The sequence below is a fragment of the Pseudochaenichthys georgianus genome, unplaced genomic scaffold (genome assembly GCF_902827115.2).
Source record: "Pseudochaenichthys georgianus unplaced genomic scaffold, fPseGeo1.2 scaffold_717_arrow_ctg1, whole genome shotgun sequence".
In the NCBI taxonomy this organism is placed as follows: Eukaryota; Metazoa; Chordata; class Actinopteri; order Perciformes; family Channichthyidae; genus Pseudochaenichthys; species Pseudochaenichthys georgianus.
In genome coordinates this window covers 29,817-50,724 of record NW_027263270.1, presented here as the reverse complement: position 1 = coordinate 50,724, position 20,908 = coordinate 29,817, and the positions used below count along the sequence as shown (strand labels likewise).

The window sequence follows — 20,908 nt, the reverse complement described above, 5'->3', positions numbered from 1 at the left end:
TACACCTGAACATCAGCAGGAGAGGACTCTTTAAAGTAGAGACTCTACATACTGATATACACCTGAACATCAGCAGGAGAGGACTCTTTAAAGTAGAGACACTACATACTGATATACACCTGAACATCAGCAGGAGAGGACTCTTTAAAGTAGAGACACTACACACTGATATACACCTGAACATCAGCAGGAGAGGACTCTTTAAAGTAGAGACACTACATACTGATATACACCTGAACATCAGCAGGAGAGGACTCTTTAAAGTAGAGACACTACACACTGATAAACACCTGAGCATCAGCAGGAGAGGACTCTTTAAAGTAGAGACACTACATACTGATATACACCTGAACATCAGCAGGAGAGGACTCTTTAAAGTAGAGACACTACATACTGATATACACCTGAACATCAGCAGGAGAGGACTCTTTAAAGTAGAGACACGACATACTGATATACACCTGAACATCAGCAGGAGAGGACTCTTTAAAGTAGAGACACTACATACTGATATACACCTGAACATCAGCAGGAGAGGACTCTTTAAAGTAGAGACACTACATACTGATATACACCTGAACATCAGCAGGAGAGGACTCTTTAAAGTAGAGACTCTACATACTGATATACACCTGAACATCAGCAGGAGAGGACTCTTTAAAGTAGAGACTCTACATACTGATATACACCTGAACATCAGCAGGAGAGGACTCTTTAAAGTAGAGACACTACATACTGATATACACCTGAACATCAGCAGGAGAGGACTCTTTAAAGTAGAGACACGACATACTGATATACACCTGAACATCAGCAGGAGAAGACTCTTTAAAGTAGAGACACCACATACTGATATACACCTGAACATCAGCAGGAGAGGACTCTTTAAAGTAGAGACACTACATACTGATATACACCTGAACATCAGCAGGAGAAGACTCTTAAAGTTAGAAGTAATGTGACACCGGTTTCCTCTCAGCTAAACACCCGCCCATCTAGACTGTGATTGGTTGCAGGTTTGGCGGCAACATTCAGCATCTGCCATCATTGCATCATAACAACCGCAGGAAGACGCAGAGCAACACACTCTTATTGGTCGGTAAAAACTATGGTTGTATTCGTAAAAACTCAAAAGTGTAGTCGTTGAATCTTTAAAAACCGTTTTCTCCCTCCGCCTCGGACTATCTCTCCAGTTAGTTCTATTTTTCTTGCTGCACAAACAGAAAGTAACAGCTCCAAATCACCCAGAAACCCCGGACTGGATCAACAGAAAACCCGGACTGGATCAACAGAAAACCCGGACTGGATCAACAGAAACCCCGGACTGGATCAACAGAAAACCCGGACTGGATCAACAGAAAACCCGGACTGGATCAACAGAAACCCGGACTGGATCAACAGAAACCCCGGACTGGAAGGACTGACTACCGTGAGTAAGAGGATAAATTAGATAAAGATAAACTTTATTGATCCCTATTTTGGACATGTTATCGTCTCAGCAGCTTAGATAAGACATTACACATGAATTATAGGTAAAATACAATACAATTTAAGATTGAAGATATCAATATATGGCCCCACGCAAAGTTATGTGATGAGCGTCGACAGGGGGGGGATTCCAATTCATACTAGAGGACAGTAAAACAAATCACGTGACATGTGACGTCCGAAGCAGCAACTGCTTCATTTCCTGCATGACCGATTCAATGCCCCGCCTCGTCTCGATGCTGACAGGTGGCAGGTTGAAACTGTTTCAAACTTGAGCGCTTCAACACTTTATGACCGCTCTAAACAATGCGCAATGTGTGGGTTGTTGTCGTAGTTTGCGTTGTTGCTGTTGAGTTGTTGTTGGTATTGATTTGAATTGTAGTATCATTATAGAGCAAGCCAGGAAGAAAGATAGGTCGTTCTGGGAAACACTTCGACATGTGGAGAAGTTGTGAACAAAAAGACAATTATCAGTAATATAAAAACAGTTCCATAGTTTAAGGAATAGATAGCCCAGTGGGTCGAGCCGGCGGCCCGAATGCGGCGATGTCCTCCGGGCTCTGGTTCAAAGCCCGGAATGGACGTATTTTAATCATTGCTTTTCAACTTCAATACTTTAATGACTGGTAAAAGGCCCTCTCCTCCCAAACACATGTCCAGCACTCTCTAGTCTCTTCTCAATAACCCAATAATCAATCTTTAATTGCAAATAGAACATGATATTCAGTCTTAGTGTGTGTGCATCGAATATTTTTCAAGGCAAAGATACGTTAAACCCACTGCAGCCTTGCACTTCGCCAGGAGAGGTCGCTGTAACTGAAGCTTCGAAAAATGAACCTATTTCCGACACTGTGAAGCTGACCGTTGAGCGGACCGACCAAGCACGGAGGCAGAACGTCCACAAATATAACCCGGCGTGGGCATTTATTAAAACATGGGCACAAAGTTCACCGCCTCAATCCTGCGGTTCTCCTTTCACCCATCCTGCAGCCACAAGGATCTCACACACACACACACACACACACACACACACACACACACACACACACACACACACACACACACACACACACACACACACACACACACACACACACACACACACACACACACACACACACACACACACACACACACACACACACACCAAACATTTCCTGCTGTCTTCCGTCAAATGAACCATTCAATTTCTTATTTATAATTATTGTTGTTAGTTATGGGGAATGATCGTGTGAAGAGGTGGATAACCTGTTTATGTTTGGGTCGGATTTGTATGTTGAAATGTGGTTTTGAGTTGATTGTGTCACCGGTGAGCCTGTGGGAGGGGCCACGGGTTCAACAGGGACGGGGTTGGTTCCTTGTGGGTGGGTTTCTTTGGACTGTGTGACTCTGAAGAATGTTGCAGAGAAGGCAACAGCTGGGACGTGTTCGGGGGTTTGTTGCAGAGAAGGCAGCAGCCAGAACACGTTTACTCTGAATGAGTGAGGGACGGCCTGTTTGTGGATTTTATTTTGTTGTCTAACTTGCGCTGGTTCGCTATTTCTTTTTGTTGCTGATATAAATAAAGTGTTTTTGGAGCTTAAACAACCGACTAAGCCATTAAAATTACTCAACATCATGTATGTGTTGCTTCCTTTGGGCTTGTTTTCAGACCTGCTTATTCCTCTCAAAGCAACAGAGTGGGCGCAGCGTCTAATAGTAGCAGCAAGCTAACGAGAGGCTACGTTCAGCTGGTGACTCGGGAGTCGGGACAGAGAACATGTCAGGAGTTTGGAAGTATTATGAAATTTAAAGCGAAGGCAGTGTAACAGCCAGATGCAATGTTTGCAAGGCGGAGGTTCCGCGTGGTGGAAAGAACAGAGCTACGTTCAACACGACCGATCTGATACGATGTTTCTTTTTTCATTTTTTCCCCCCTTTTTTTTTTCAAATTGAATTTATTGAAATCTCCAATATCACCGTCAGAGCTTGTGCCTCTTCGGGGGGTGCCAACACTTAACCATAAACGTTATCGTTTACTTTCTCCGTCTTTATATGTAGATATTACTTTTCTCCGTTAATCTCCGTCACGTTGTTTCCAAAGCAACAACAACTTCCTGTCAACAGCGCTACCTCTCCTTCAAAATAAAAGCATGTCCACAAATAGGAAGCCAAGACAAATCACACTTAAGACACAACTGCAACGAAAGTAACAAACACAATGCGATATCCTTTTCAATTTCAAAGAACACAAATTGGGTTCATCAACAAATAACTATAAAACAACAATACTGTAGAATAACAAAATTAATGCCGTGAATACACCGAAACACACGTGTTGAAGTGGTTCGCTGCTGATTACTATTGAATTGTGTTACTCCAGTAAGATGGAAATATAATACTTTGTTTATTCATATTAAGCTGCTGTTGTTCATTGCATTAATACTAGGCTCTTAAGGCTAGAATTCTATTTTATGTTATTATTTGTGACTGAATGTGAACTTGTGAAGCTGGTCGAGCTGCTTCTTTCCAGTAGAGTTATTTTTGTTTTGTTACTGAACTATCTGCACTCAATTTGTTTACATGGTTATTTTGTGGTGGACCACTGATAAGCTTTATTTAGTTTTGATCCAAAGCTGCTGTGAAAGAAGCTGTATCCATGTTGGAGAGAATGGATAGTTGGGTACTGTCATTTAAATAAAAAAATAACCTTAAGGGACAACTTGAATGCTTTTTTCCTTTTTTTTCTCTTAATGCATCGCATAAAGATCGGATCGGGAAAAACTGGTATCGGCAGATTGTCAAAATCAAATGATCGGAATCGGATCGGGAGCAAAAAAAGGTGATCGGGACATCCCTATGTGGAACGCAATCCAGGTCTCAGTGAGAGCAAGGACACCCAGGGTCTGCAGGGAGGCGGAGCCAGAGATGAAGTCGGCCTGAGGAACAGCTGACTGGCAGTTCCACAGGCCGCCTGGAACTAGATGCTGGATCTCAGAGGAGCACGTGGGATAGACGAGAGCGGGCCGGTTATAGCGATTAGGAGATACACGGGGCCAGAGGTACCTGAGAGGAGACACATGAACAGGAATGGAGAAAATACACATGATTATAGCCTGAGGGGCTAGACAGCTAAACAAAATAAAACACCAGCGGTAATTAGCTCAATCAGAGGAGGAGTTGCCTCCTCTTTGCCTCCCTCGTGACTCCCGCAGGACTCCAATGTCTTTGCCACCCTCGTGACTCCCGCAGGACTCCAATGTCTTTGCCTCCCTCGTGACTCCCGCAGGACTCCAATGTCTTTGTCACCCTCGTGACTCCCGCAGGACTCCAATGTCTTTGCCTCCCTCGTGACTCCAGCAGGACTCCAATGTCTTTGCCAGTCTTTGACTCCCGCAGGACTCCAATGTCTTTGCCAGTCTTTGACTCCCGCAGGACTCCAATGTCTTTGCCAGTCTTTGACTCCCGCAGGACTCCAATGTCTTTGCCAGTCTTTGACTCCCGCAGGACTCCAATGTCTTTGCCAGTCTTTGACTCCCGCAGGACTCCAATGTCTTTGCCAGTCTTTGACTCCCGCAGGACTCCAATGTCTTTGCCACTCTCGTGACTCCCGCAGGACTCCAATGTCTTTGCCACTCTCGTGACTCCCGCAGGACTCCAATGTCTTTGCCACCCTCGTGACTCCCGCAGGACTCCAATGTCTTTGTCGGTCTTTGACTCCCGCAATTGCTGGTTGCACTGTCGCGGACATTCATTTCGGAAAATGTTTGTCTTTCTCACATGCCTGCCACGATGGTCCTTCAGAATTGTTTTTTAAACTCTAATCTCACTTTCGCGAAGTTTGCTGGTGACTCTAGAACAGCTGACAATGTATGTGTGTTGATTAAGAAGAAAAGGTGCTTGGTATTTTTATTGTTGTTACTATCAGGAAATGTACAGCCAGGTCCACCGAGCAGTATTAGTCAAATAGCTACTCCTGCTGATTTTATATCTAGATCTGGGCTAGGTTTAATTCATTTAAATGTGCGTAGTCTGTTACCTAAATTAGATTTTGTCCGTATTTGGGCGAGTTCGACTGATGCTGATGTCATTTTCTTATCAGAAACGTGGCTAGATAAATCCATTTTGGCCTCTGACATTTACATAAATGGTTACAGTGTATATCGTACTGACCGCCCTAAACAAGGTGGTGGCGTTGCCATTTATGTGAAAAATAAGTTTTGTGTAACTAATATGGTTTCCAAATCTGTTAGTAAACAGCTAGAATTTTTAGCCGTGAATATTGAGGTAACAAAGGGTCAACAGCTCATGGTGGTGGGCTGCTACAGGGCCCCTTCGGCTGTCAAGGACTCTTTATCGTCATTGGCAAAACTGTTATCGCAACTTTCCTACAAGGAAATAGTGCTGCTTGGTGATTTTAATTGGGACTGGTTAACTTCTGTGTCAGAGGATTTTAAAAACCTGTGTACCTCTTTGAATGTTACCCAGATTATAGACAGTCCTACTCGCCCAAATATTAAGTCCCCAAATAAATCCTCCTTAATTGATCTAATTTTAACAAATGTTCCACATAAATACTCATCTGTGGGAGTATCTGCTAATGATGTGAGTGACCACTGTGTTGTAGCCACAATTAGGGACACTAAGGTCCAAAAGGTTAAACCACGTGTCATCACAAAGAGAGACAAAAAACACTTTGTGGAGCAGGGTTTTTTACATGATCTGTTTGATTTTGATTGGGGTAGAATCAATCTGTGTGCTGATGTAGAAACTGCATGGTCTTATTTTTATCTTGGTTTTATGAAAATTATAGATAGACATGCACCTCTGCGTAAATTTAGAGTGAAGGGACGAAACAATCCCTGGTTTTCTGCTGAGCTGTCCAGTCTCCTTCATGAGAGAAATAATGCTTGGGCTAAGGCTAGGAAATCAGGCTCAGAGGTAGAATGGCTACGTTTTAGGCAGCTAAGAAATAGCTTCACATCCCAAATAAAAAGTGCTAAATCAAAGTACTATTTGTCGGTTACCACAGAAAACCTGAATAATCCTAGGACATTTTGGAAAGCCATAAAATCGATTTCCACTGGTGATATCCCAAATGAGCTACCTCCGTGCCTTACCACAGCATCTGGCACTATATCAGACAGGGCTACTATGCTAAATTGCTTTAATGAGCATGTTGTGTCTTGTGGCTTTCTGTTTGGCTGTGTGGCTCCAGTGAACGCTCCAATCCTTGACTCTGAACAACGTGGTCTAGAAAACCCTTTCAGTTTTACCCCTTTAACTGTTGGTATTGTTCATGAAGCATTATCCAAGTTAGATCCTAGGAAACCGGCTGGCCCGGACAACGTAGAACCTTTCTTTTTAAAGATAGCTGCAGATTTTATTGCTCCACCTCTTACTTCTCTTTCTAACCTCTCCCTCAGCACGAATACAATTCCAAAAGTATGGAAGTCAGCGTATGTCCTGCCTTTACTGAAAGGAGGGGAGGCAACTATTTTAAATAACTATAGGCCCATCTCTAAGTTGTCAGTTCTGGCTAAGGTGCTTGAACGCTTAGTGAGTGAACAAGTAAAGGAGTTTTTATGTATAAATGACATCCTGTCTAAACATCAGTCAGGATTCAGAAAGAAACACAGCACCATCACTGCCACGATGAAAGTGGTGAATGACATTACTAGTATCTTAGATAATAAGCAGAGTTGTGCAGCTCTGTTTATTGACCTTTCCAAAGCGTTTGACACCGTTGATCATCTCATCTTAAAGCAGAGGCTACTCAGTAGAGGCCTATCCAGCCATGCAGTGGGTGGTTTGTGAACTACCTCTCTGAAAGGTCCCAATGTGTTCACTTTGATGGACTGTCTTCTGAGTGGTTAAACATTTCTAATGGTGTACCACAAGGTTCTGTTTTAGGACCACTTTTATTCTCCATATATATTAACAGTGTTGGTGATGATGTGGATGAAGCTACTTTACATTTTTATGCAGATGATACTGTGATGTATTGTGCAGGTCCCTCATTAAAGAGGCTGTTGTTAAATTACAGGCTGTTTTTAACATTATTCAGACTCAGCTCTCTGAACTCAAGCTTCTTTTAAATGTGGATAAAACCAAGGTAATGCTCTTTTCTAAAGCTAAACAGACTCCAGAGCCTGTTTTAGATATTGTAACTACGCAAGGAACAAAACTTGAAGTTGTTGCCTGTTACAAATACCTTGGTATCTGCTTGATGATTGTCTCTCTTTTAAACTTCATGTCAATAACCTGCTAAAAAAGCTGAGGGTTAGGCTAGGTTTCTTTTTCAGAAACAAGTCCTGCTTCTCCTGGAGGCCAGGAAAAGGCTCTGTGACCTTTGACCTGTGCTGGACTCTGGGGATCTGGTCTATATGAATGCACCTGCCAATTACCTGAGCAAATTGGATGCTGCGTATCACAGCGCTCTGAGATTTGTCACTAATTGTAAAGCGCTGACTCATCACTGTACCCTGTATACCAAGGCAGGTCTGCCATCTCTCTCTGTACGGAGGCTCAGTCACTGGTACACGTTCATCTATAAAGCTTTGTTGGTAAACTCCCGTATTATATCTGCTCTCTGATCACACAGAGAGTTGGAAGCAGCTATTGTCTGAGGTCACATGATGTGGTCTTGTTAGATGTGCCGAGAGCAAGGACTGTCTCAGGTGAGACAGCTTTTATGCGCAGCTCCACTTGCTGGAACAATCTTCAGCAAGAATTGAAACTGAGCAATCTCATTCCTCTGCATGTTTTTAAAGCTAGGCTAAATGAAATGCTTGCTGATACAATGGGCACTTGTAAATGTCTATAACTATGTATCCTGTAAATATAATGTATAATGTCCTTTATTGTTTTATGTTTCATGTGGAACCTATATGCTGCAGGTCTCTGTGAAAAAGAGATCTATGATCTCAATGGGACCAATCTGAATAAATAAAGGTTTGAAATTGAAATGAAATGAAATGTCTTTGCCACCCTCGTGACTCCCGCAGGACTCCAATGTCTTTGTCAGTCTTTGACTCCCGCAGGACTCCAATGTCTTTGTCAGTCTTTGACTCCCGCAGGACTCCAATGTCTTTGTCAGTCTTTGACTCCCGCAGGACTCCAATGTCTTTGCCTCCCTCGTGACTCCCGCAGGACTCCAATGTCTTTGCCACCCCTCGTGACTCCCGCAGGACTCCAATGTCTTTGCCAGTCTTTGATTCCCGCAGGACTCCAATGTCTTTGCCAGTCTTTGATTCCCGCAGGACTCCAATGTCTTTGCCAGTCTTTGATTCCCGCAGGACTCCAATGTCTTTGCCACCCTCGTGACTCCCGCAGGACTCCAATGTCTTTGTCGGTCTTTGACTCCCGCAGGACTCCAATGTCTTTGCCACCCTCGTGACTCCCGCAGGACTCCAATGTCTTTGTCAGTCTTTGACTCCCGCAGGACTCCAATGTCTTTGTCAGTCTTTGACTCCCGCAGGACTCCAATGTCTTTGTCAGTCTTTGACTCCCGCAGGACTCCAATGTCTTTGCCTCCCTCGTGACTCCCGCAGGACTCCAATGTCTTTGCCACCCTCGTGACTCCCGCAGGACTCCAATGTCTTTGCCAGTCTTTGATTCCCGCAGGACTCCAATGTCTTTGCCAGTCTTTGATTCCCGCAGGACTCCAATGTCTTTGCCAGTCTTTGATTCCCGCAGGACTCCAATGTCTTTGCCACCCTCGTGACTCCCGCAGGACTCCAATGTCTTTGCCAGTCTTTGATTCCCGCAGGATTCCAATGTCTTTGCCACCCTCGTGACTCCCGCAGGACTCCAATGTCTTTGTCGGTCTTTGACTCCCGCAGGACTCCAATGTCTTTGCCACCCTCGTGACTCCCGCAGGACTCCAATGTCTTTGTCGGTCTTTGACTCCCGCAGGACTCCAATGTCTTTGCCACCCTCGTGACTCCCGCAGGACTCCAATGTCTTTGTCAGTCTTTGACTCCCGCAGGACTCCAATGTCTTTGTCAGTCTTTGACTCCCGCAGGACTCCAATGTCTTTGTCAGTCTTCGGCTGTCTGACGCTCCAGGAAAGAGCTGCCTAAAGGGACGCCTGATTGCTGAGTTCTCACAGCTGTGGGGCCACGCCCCTCTGATTAGTTACCTCTCTACAGCTGATGGGCGACAGCTGAAAGGCCCTGCCTATTGTAATGCAGGGTTGAGTGACCCACTGAGACCTGAGTAACAGGTTCACTTGAGCAGATCCTCTCAAGTCACCTCGAGAGTCCCCTCACCAGTTTCCTCTCAAGTCCCCTCTCAAGTCACCTCTCAAGTCTCCTCTCGAGTTCCCTCTCGAGTCCCCTCTCGAGCCCCCTCTCCAGTTTCCTTTCAAGTCCCCTCTCAAGTCACCTCTCAAGTCCCCTCTCGAGCTCCCTCTCCAGTTTCCTTTCAAGTCCCCTCTCAAGTCCCCTCTCAAGTCACCTCGAGAGTCACCTCTCGAGTCCCCTCTCGAGCTCCCTCTCGAGTCCCCTCTCGAGTCCCCTCTCAAGTCTCCTCTCCAGTTCCCTCTCCAGTTCCATCTCAAGCAGTGGTGTAGTCTACTTTTTTGTAGTGGGTATACTGTAATAATTGTATTCATGCATCCTAGAGCGACGCATCGCGGAGCGACACCTCATGAACACACTCACTAATGCATAACTAGTCTTGAGACTGTTATGTGTTATCAACATGTATTATAAGCATTTGTATGTGACTTGTAACTGCCAGTGACATTAGCAATACAAAAATAAAAGAATGAACAATGATGGAAAAAGCCCACTTCTCTTCTAGGGTTGAACAATGAATCGACATTTGGCCGACTGCAATTTTCAAGTAATATACAATAAATACGGCCATGCTACAGACGGCCCACACATCATATTCTGCACTTAGAAAACATCTGTGTTTCGCATAGATCTGCACAAATATCACACAATAATCATTTTAAACATATTTTTCAATGCATTAGATATTTATTCAAACTTGTTCAGCCCTATTATCTTCCATACATCATGGTCAAACTATGTTCTGTATCAGCTTAAATGAACAAGCAAACATCCTTGAAGTGCTACGAGACAAAGTAGCTTCACCTCAACATGTCCACACTGGGTTCACTGGGTTCGCTGGGTTCGCTGGGTTCGTCCACAAGCCCCGAACAAAGGATGGAACACTTCTAGACATAGTCTGGTAGTCTACAGAGCTTTCCAGACGTGTTTGTACTCAGGCCTCTGAGGTGTGCATTGCCTCCTTGCTTGCGTGGCAGAGCGATGGCTTCTCAGCCATGTTGTGACTTCCTTCCTTGGCTCAAAGTGTTACAGGGGCCTTTGATGCTGATCATCATCAAAGTACTTACATTTGACAACATCAGCGTCGATCTCTCGTCTGTGCATATATTGTTCATGAGACTGAAGCCCCTCTCTCACTCAGCAGCGCTGCAAGGGACGGTCTGCATGCATCGTACGAGTGGCTTTAAGCGTTCAGGCTCGCTGTCTGGGTGCTCAAGGAATCTCTCAGACCACGAACTGCTTGCTCTTCACCAGGATTGAGCCGCCTGCAGAGTCGCTTCACGTGTGCCTCAGCATGATGCCGCATGCAGGGGTTGATGGCACGTTGCCTGCGTCCAGAACACTGAGAGCATGAAGCATTCACCCTCAAAGGAGAGGCGCTTCTCCAAGCTGTTGATCTTGTAGGAATTGTTTTGCATTGATTGGTGTGAGCTTTGCGTTTGACTCCAAGGGAACAGATCCTAAATGTCCCAAAGCAGTCAGTGCCTCCTCTGATTTCTCTCCTTGGGTATCTTTGAAGGATGCCAGCACTCTGATGGTGCGCTTCAGAAGATGGTCTGCTCTCTCAAGAGTGTGACAGAATGGGCCTGGAGTTGCTGAGACAGGTTTGCAAGTTCAGACAGTGCATCAAACATGAGTCCGAGGTCACACGGGAATTCCTTGCTTTGCATTCGACGTGCCAGACCTCGATACGTTCGTCTCTCTTTGCTGCCTCTTGTTTGGTCGCTATGAGTGCTTCGTAGGATGTCCACACAGCCTCTACAGAACGGAAACTGCTGGCCACCCATCGCGTACTTAAAACTGCCAATGTTCAGGACTTGCGAGCCCACTTCTCGTGCTGCTCCAGAAGCTCTCGTGGATGTTTATCGGACTGACTGTAGAGATTGTGGATCTTCTCGAGGAACACTTTGAAGTGGCTGACTGCCTGAAGCTCGTCCACAGCATCAGATACAGCCCGTTCCACACGGTGGTGCATGCAGTGCCATGTGGAGAGGTTAGGGTGCCTTGCCGTCAGCCTGGTTGCCTCACCAGAGTTCTGGCCTAACGCGACACTGGCTCCGTCAGAAACAAGAGACCCAGTTCTTTTGAAGCCACTCTCCAGTGAAGCCTGCCGTGTCCAAACAGCAGAGCTCCTTCTACATCCTCTGCCCTTTGGCTCTCAGCTCAACCAGCTCCAGGAACAAACATGCAGGAGTAGCTCCATCCACTGAGGCGTTCAAGTTGACCATCACTGCAGATGTGTGGCCGATAGATGTAGCCTCGTCAATGAGAACAGACAACTTGCTAGAAGACGTCATAATACTGAGGGGACACTGCAATGTGTGTGGAACTGTGCCTTGAGGGCAGACTAGTGCCCATGTTGGCACCATTTGTTTCCTGAAGCGCAATGAGACTATCGTGGTCAGTAAAAGGTCGGTTCATCTTCGCAAGATAGGATGCTGTTCTGAATACAGAATCTGTCTCTGCGAACACCGTCTCTGACACAGCTCTCACCACATGTCCACCTACACCCTGTCCACCCTCCTCCGTGAGCTCCTGGGCTGTGTTGTGCGCTCTGGACAGAGATGTTCACAAGTCTTTTTTTGCAAGTCCAAGTCTCAAGTCTTTGTGGGGTGAGACTTGATCAAGTCTCAAGTCTTTGTGGGGTGAGACTTGATCAAGTCTCAAGTCTTTGTGGGGTGAGACTTGATCAAGTCTCAAGTCTTTGTGGGGTGAGACTTGATCAAGTCTCAAGTCTTTGTGGGGTGAGACTTGATCAAGTCTCAAGTCTTTGTGGGGTGAGACTTGATCAAGTCTCAAGTCTTTGTGGGGTGAGACTTGATCAAGTCTCAAGTCTTTGTGGGGTGAGACTTGATCAAGTCTCAAGTCTTTGGTCACGAGTCCAAGTCAAGTCTCAAGTCTCTAAAAAAATAAAAGTCTCATGTCTCTTCTGGTTGTAATCAGCCTTCTATCGTCTGCTGCTATCCAGTCTGTTAAGAATACTGCACAGCTATATACTGCACCTCTGCAACCGTATTGTTTAATTACACTGGGTCTCTAATGACATATTTTAAGTCTACTATTAATAAACATATTCCTCTATCCTCTCACTCAAAGCCAGTGTCATGGTAACCTGATAAACCTGTAACATTAACGCTACGTGGTCAACAATAAACCTGTAACCTGCCTATAAACCCACAGATGTATTTATGTATGTAACTATGTATTTCTCTACGTTTAACGTTAACCAGTAGATGGTGGCAGCGGAACGTAATGATTAACGTTACCGACCTTTTTTATGTCATGTCAAGAGTTGGATGTCAACGCCACTCAACTCAAACAAGTGTGACAAACATTCACTCATCTTTTCAAATATTCAGTTACAGAGCTAGCAGCAAGCTAAGTTAGCATCACAAAGACAAAGCTAGCAGCAAGCTAAGTTAGCATCACAAAGACAAAGCTAGCAGCAAGCTAAGTTAGCATCACAAAGACAAAGCTAGCAGCAAGCTAAGTTAGCATCACAAAGACAAAGCTAGCAGCAAGCTAAGTTAGCATCACAAAGACAAAGCTAGCAGCAAGCTAAGTTAGCATCACAAAGACAAAGCTAGCAGCAAGCTAAGTTAGCATCACAAAGACAAAGCTAGTAGCAAGCTAAGTTAGCATCACAAAGACAAAGCTAGTAGCAAGCTAAGTTAGCATAGCTGATGCTGAGCTAAACATGTTTGCTAACCGTCCGTGCGTTAATGTGACTGACCTCTCCGGGTGACTTTTCAAGTGCCTGATGAAATCCGACGTTGTTGCGCCAGCATCCTTGATTTTGATATTGCAGACTTTGCAGTGTGCGCTCCTTTTGTTGGCGCCGCCGGCGTTTTGTTCGAAGTTGTTGTAGTTGAACCTAATTACAAGCGGTACAGCCGCAGGTGTGCCGCCGGCAGTGTTGGGAAAGTTCACTTTCTACATGAACTAGTTCAGTTCACAGTTCACATATTTTAAAATGAACTAGTTCAGTTCATAGTTCATAATTCAAAATGTTGAACTAAAGTTCATGGTTTCAAAAATGAACTAATTTATAGTTCATAGTTATTTTTTCAATACGTTGCTGCGAGCTATTATTTGTCTCCTGTACGATGTTAATGGGCCATTTCAATTTTTACAATATCCTCAGAGGGCCGTACAAGTTATTGACCTCTGCTTAAAAAAACTAAAATCACAGCCCATTCATTTCATTCTGTGCAAAGAAAAAGCAACCTCTTAATCCAGATATCTCACCATGACTCGCGTATGCATGCACGTGCAGGGTGTGGCGTGACCACCAAAACAGAAAGATCTGGACACAAGATGTGTGCAAATGTATTTAGTTTAGATTTTTTTTAAATGTTGAAGTTAAAAGCATCAATCTGGTGCACTTTGAGAGCAACATTAGGAGATCGATGGATACATCTCTCAACACCCAGATGAAACAGAACTGTAAACAGATTTACTTTTAATTTATGGATATTTGACAAATCACTCCCCTTTCAAACTGTATTCTTCTTTATTAATAACTATAGTATTTTATACCTGTTTACTTTATTCTCTTATTTTTTTTATAACTATAATGATCATATAAAGATGTGCCTTTACCTCACTGGTTGTAGACAAAGCTTCTTATATTCGTTAGCATAGCTAGCTAACCAGATGCTAATGATAACAACAAAGTTATTGACTGTATGACAGATGAGCAGATCGCCACTGGGCTTTCAACTAAAGACACAGACACGCAGAAACTGCGGCATGTGTATGGACTTTCTGCAATTTCTGAAGTGCTGGAGTGGCGTTCTGGTGCTCTCCGTCAGAACTGCACCCCTGTCAGTCGAGACATATACCACGTGATGACACGTTAGGCTCGTGTTGTGTTCAAGGACCCTGATCTTGGCCAGGAAAAACAGGCACTCGCTTGTTTAATTTGTTTGCGGTCTAGATTTCTTTCATTTTTTGCGTGTGTTTATAAATTACCTCGAGGGCCGTACCAAATTGTCTCGCGGGCCGTATACGGAGGCCGGAGGTTCCCCACCCCTGCCGTAGACTCTCACTCTGAGCGAGTGCTGCTGCAGCTGCTCTTGGCTTCGTCCATACTAATTCATTCATTCATTCAATGCTCGCCGGTTCCGCGGTTCCACATTGTTTGTTGTGAGGAGTCTGATATATTTAGTATATTTATATTTTAGTGCGACAGCCAGGGGTGACAGGCGCGTACGCGTCACAGGCAGCTTGCTGTTGCCAAATTGGGTGGTTTTCCGCATTATTTTGAAGCCTGTTTACGGTGTGTTTTAACTGGGTTTTCGGCTGAAAGGCATATGAAATCTGGCACACTTTTGAACGCCGTATAATACAGTGCTGAGAATGAACGCACTTTTGAACGCCGTTATACAGCGCTGAGAATGAACGCGTTCTCAATTACGTTCATCTAGCGGAAATACAGTACGTTCAGTTCACGTTCGCCCAAAATATGAACGCGTTCATGAACGATCGTTCATTGAACGCGTTCAGGTACATCACTGGCCGCCGGTCGCCATGGTGTTACTACGAGGTAGTAACAGAGGCGCGCACGTCTGCGTAATGAGCCCGGCTAAAGTAACTGGATGGCCTGCCTGCCTGTCAGCCTTCCATCTGGGCACACACTGATCTCTGCCCTCATTGGTCAAGTGCGCGTTCGTGTGTGTTGGAGGAGGCGGGCTCTATAAGGAAGTAGCAGCCTCTAGCAGATGATCTCCGGTTGTGTATTTTCAAATTCTAGCGATCTCGAGCCGGTTTCTCTCAGATGTACCTACCCCACCTTCAATACGCCTAAATAGAAAACACAATAGAGGCTTCTCAATACTCAAATTTCCCCTCCTCGACTCCCCTCCTCGACTCCCCTCCTCGATACTTAGTCCCGCCCACAGGAGATGCGAGCGGAGGACCGAGGAGGGGAACCGAGGAGAGAGGAGGGGAAGCGAGGAGAGAGGAGGGGAACCGAGGAGAGAGGAGGGGAAGCAGCAGACGTTTAAAGAAATGAGAACTCCTCTCCTCTGAGCGGTCATTTTAAAGCGACGTCCGTTCATTATGACGTGGCAACAGCTGCATCAGCTGGAGTGTTTTGTCATATTTTATAATCTCTGTTAGATCAGCTGAACATTGTTCCCCCACATATTTACTTTGAATTCATTGAGAGTGCGGTATAATGAGACAATACCAGGCTACAGATGCGGACACACAGACACACACAAATATATTTATATAAATATATGCAATTTAAAGCATGAGAGCACTCTCATAATAACGTAACACAATCAGAGACTGGATATACCCCCCCCCTCTCTCTGGTCGCTGAAATGGGGAATTGAAATTACGGGCCAAAAGTTGTATTTGCAAGTATTAAAAGTAAGGACATCAAACCAACTGAGACCCGTCTGTCCGCCGCATCTGCGCACTGTACAACCACACCTACCACTGTACACACACCCTACACACACAACACGTACACACACCTACACACTGTACACACACACCTACACACTAGTACAACACACACCTACACACTGTACACCACACACCTACACACACTGTACCACCAACCCCGACACACTGTACACACAACACACCTCACAACTGTACAACACACACCTACACACGGTACCACCACACACTGACACACTGTACAAAAATGTCAACACACACCTACACTGTACCACACACACCTCACACTGTACAAAACACAACCACCTACACACTGTACCACACACACCTACAACACACTGTACCAAACACACCACCTACACACTGTACAACACCCATCCTAAACACACTTGAACAACACACACACCTACAACAACTGTACCAACACCACACCTACAACAACACTGTACACACCACACCTACACACTGTACAACACACACCGACACACTGTAACCACAGGTCCACACACACCTACACACTGTACAACACACACCTACACACTGTACAACACACACCTACACACTGTACCAACACACACCTACACACTGTACCACACACACCTACACACTGTACCACACACACCTACACACTGTACCAACACACACCTACACACTGTACCACACACACCTACACACTGTACCACACACACCTACACACTGTACACACACACACCTACACACTGTACCACACACACCTACACACTGTACAACACACACCTACACACTGTACCACACACACCTACACACTGTACAACACACACACCTACACACTGTACAACACACACCTACACACTGTACCACACACACCTACACACTGTACCACACACACCTACACACTGTACCACACACACCTACACACTGTACCACACACACCTACACACTGTACAACACACACCTACACACTGTACAACACACACCTACACACTGTACCACACACACCTACACACTGTACAACACACACCTACAACACTGTACCACACACACCTACAATACTGTACCACACACACCTACACACTGTACCACACACACCTACACACTGTACCACACACACCTACACACTGTACCACACACACCTACACACTGTACCACACACACCTACACACTGTACCACACACACCTACACACTGTACCACACACACCTACACACTGTACCACACACACCTACACACTGTACCACACACACCTACATACTGTACCACACACACCTACACACTGTACCACACACACCTACACACTGTACCAACACACACCTACACACTGTACCACACACACCTACACACTGTACAACACACACCTACACACTGTACCACACACACCTACACACTGTACACACACACACCTACACACTGTACAACACACCACCTACACACTGTACAACACACACCTACACACTGTACCACACACACCTACACACTGTACCACACACACCTACACACTGTACCACACACACCTACACACTGTACAACACACACCTACACACTGTACCACACCACCTACACACTGTACAACACACACCTACACACTGTACAACACACACCTACACACTGTACCACACACACCTACACACTGTACCACACACACCTACACACTGTACCACACACACCTACACACTGTACAACACACACCTACACACTGTACCACACGCACCTACACACTGTACAACACACACCTACACACTGTACAACACACACCTACACACTGTACCACACACACCTACACACTGTACCACACACACCTACACACTGTACCACACACACCTACACACTGTACAACACACACACCTACACACTGTACCACACACACCTACACACTGTACCACACACACCTACAGCTCCTAAAGCAATCAGGCTACAGCCGTAGCAGAGCTGTGATTGGCTGAGATAAGTCCGGCCGTGCGTCACGCCTCCACCGTTCCCGGAAATGCATCCGCGGAGGAGCCGTGGAGGAAACATCAGTGTATCCTCGGTTATAGCTCCTCCAGAGAGCCTCCTCTCCTCTCTCCTCTCTCCTCTCTCCTCTCTCCTCTCTCCTCGGTTATAGCTCCTCCAGAGAGCCTCCTCGACGCTCGATCCTCGGTCCTCGGTGTGCATTTAGAGAAATGAGACGTCCTTCAAAATGGCGCGCTGAAATTCATTTCCGGGTCACTACCGGAGGACCGAGGAGTCGAGGAGTCGAGGAGGGGAAATGTGAGTATTGAGAAGCCTCTAGTGACTGTTCACGAGTCCCAACACACGAGTCCAAGTCGAGTCTGAAGTCTCTGTGTGTGCGACTTAAGTGCGACTCGAGTCCCCATCTCTGCCTCTGGACGTCTCGTGTCGTCTAATCTTGTTTCTCAAAGAGGCCAGAGATGCTGATCTGCTTGAATCTGAGGACTGGGTCTTAACGTGCACCCACGCCTCAGACACAGACACTCGTCGTTCTGTGAGGACTGATTGTGTAGCGCTGCAAAGAGCACAACCTGGAAATAAACAAAACCATGACTAATTAGCATAATACACGTTTTTACCATCTGCAGAAAAGAGCCAAGATTTACTCAGAAGTATTTAATAAACTGCTTACAATATTTACATCATGGCTAACACATGCATGACAAGCAGATAAAAGGAGAACAATGTTCCACTTTTTCAATAGCTAATGATATGACAACTACTGGTAACTAACGTATAGTAATGTGCAAATGTTTAAATGCACTTTTAACATGACCATGAATGAACTCACATAGTCATTGACTTTCTGAATGTCTGTTGTTGAGATCAGCTTTCCTCCTTTGCATGTGTGCTGACATTTACCCCACTTTCTGCCCCTCCACTCTAACCAAGGACGCCTGTTCTTAAAGGCCATCGCCTGACTTTCAGTCCACGAGGCTGGCCAGGAGCTCTCTGGGTCCGACACAAGGAGATAATACTTCTGTTTATGACTGCACACACACACACACACACACACACACACACATTGATCCACCACTGACGTTGATCAAGTTAGCTAGCTAGTTAGCTACAGCTACGTTAATGATAACCGCCGGGCTCGTTCTCTGTCCCCTTTAGACCGCCGTCTGACCCGGCTCTTCTTCTGTAGTGGGAATAGGGCTTCTGAACACATGTAAATATTGTCGTCTGTTTTCGTTTCATGTTTGCTTCCTGTTTAGCGCTCCGCGAACTTGAATGGTGGACGGATCAAATTCTGATAACGTTAGAGAAACGTGGGGTTTGTCAGAGCCGAACAAAGTGTGTTGCTGTTGCTTAGCAACAGGCCACAGGCGACGGAAGCCCCAGACGTCCAAAAGTATTAACACAGAAGGGGCGAAAGCGTGAAAGCGCGGTCACAAAATGATGTTGTTACGTATCATCGCTCATTTTTAAAAGGGTATACGGAAATCACTGGCATTTTCTAGTGGGTATGCGGCGTATACCAGCGCATCACGTAGACTACACCACTGCCCTCAAGTCCCCCCTCCAGTCTCCACTCAAGTGCCGTTGGAGGTTCTGCCGGGGGTCCTGCCAACCCTGTGTCCTGTGCCGTTGGAGGTTCTGCTAGGGGTCCTGCCAGCTCCATGTCCTGTCCCGTTGGGGGTCCCGCCGTCACCTGTCTCGCCGGGGGTCCGGCCAACTCCTGGTCCTCTTCCGTGGGGGATCCTGCCAAAGTCTGTCCCACCGGCTCTGGTTCCTGTCCGGCCGACACCGGGTCCTGCCCGGCCTCCGGAGTCCTCACGCAGCTATATATAAAGACAGACCCTATCCCACATGCTTCCTCACTGTCACCATCATCATCACCGTTCCCATCAACATCCCTTAACGCCTGCATTGAGGAGATAAAGGCTTGGACGCAGCAACACTTCCTGCAGCTCAATAGCTCCACAACAGAGGCTATTTTAGTTGGCACCCCAAACCAGGTCCAGCCATCCCCCATAACCCACATCACCTGTTCTGGCCAGAACATACCGCTCTCCGCAGCAGTTACCAACCTGGGTGTAAGATTGGACCGACATCTGACCTTTGACACCCACATCAAACACCTCCTTCTACCACCTCAGGAACAATGCCAAACTCCGTCCCACACTCTCCCCGTCAGAGGCTGAACAGCTGGTCCATGCCTTCGTTTCCTCAAGGCTCGACTACTGCAACGCTCTCCTCAGCGGGACTCCTGGCAGAAGCCTTCAGAAGCTCCAATAGGTTCAGAACAGGGCCGCTAAGATGAGGGTGAGAACGTACCACCACATCACCCCGGTCCTTCATTCCCTCCACTGGCTTCCGGTCTCATTCAGGGTCGAATACAAGATCGCACTGCTCGCCCATCAGGGCGTCCACGGGAACGCTCCATCATCATACCTCAAATAACTACCCACATCACAGACCTCCAAACGCAACCTCCGCTCCACAACGACCCATCTGCTTCGCCCCCCCAGGACCAAACTCCGCACAATGGGGGATCGGGCTCTCTGTGCAGCTGCTCCTCACCTGTGGAATTCCCTCCCAGACCACCTGAGGACTCCCAGACCACCTGAGCACTCCCAGACCACCTGAGTACTCCCAGACCACCTGAGGACTCCCAGACCACCTGAGGACTCCCAGACCACCTGAGGACTCCCAGACCACCCGAGGACTCCCAGACCACCTGAGGACTCCCAGACCACCCGAGGACTCCACAGACCACTTAAGGACTCCCAGACCACCTGAGGACTCCCA

At 46.2% G+C, this 20,908-nt stretch overlaps 1 protein-coding gene across 2 annotated transcripts in view; it reads left to right on the top strand.

Annotated features, from left to right (window-relative positions):
* The first annotated feature begins 1,060 nt into the window (after window positions 1–1,060).
* LOC117443971 (uncharacterized) overlaps window positions 1,061–20,908 on the top strand; it is a 30,074-nt gene continuing 10,226 nt past the window's right edge. The window contains exon 1 of one of the 2 annotated variants that reach the window (XM_034079760.2): window positions 1,061–1,429. The gene's annotated coding sequence lies outside the window, so the exon portion shown is untranslated. Of the gene's footprint in view, window positions 1,434–20,908 lie in introns of both variants that reach the window. The other variant, XM_034079761.2, reaches the window with a different exon arrangement.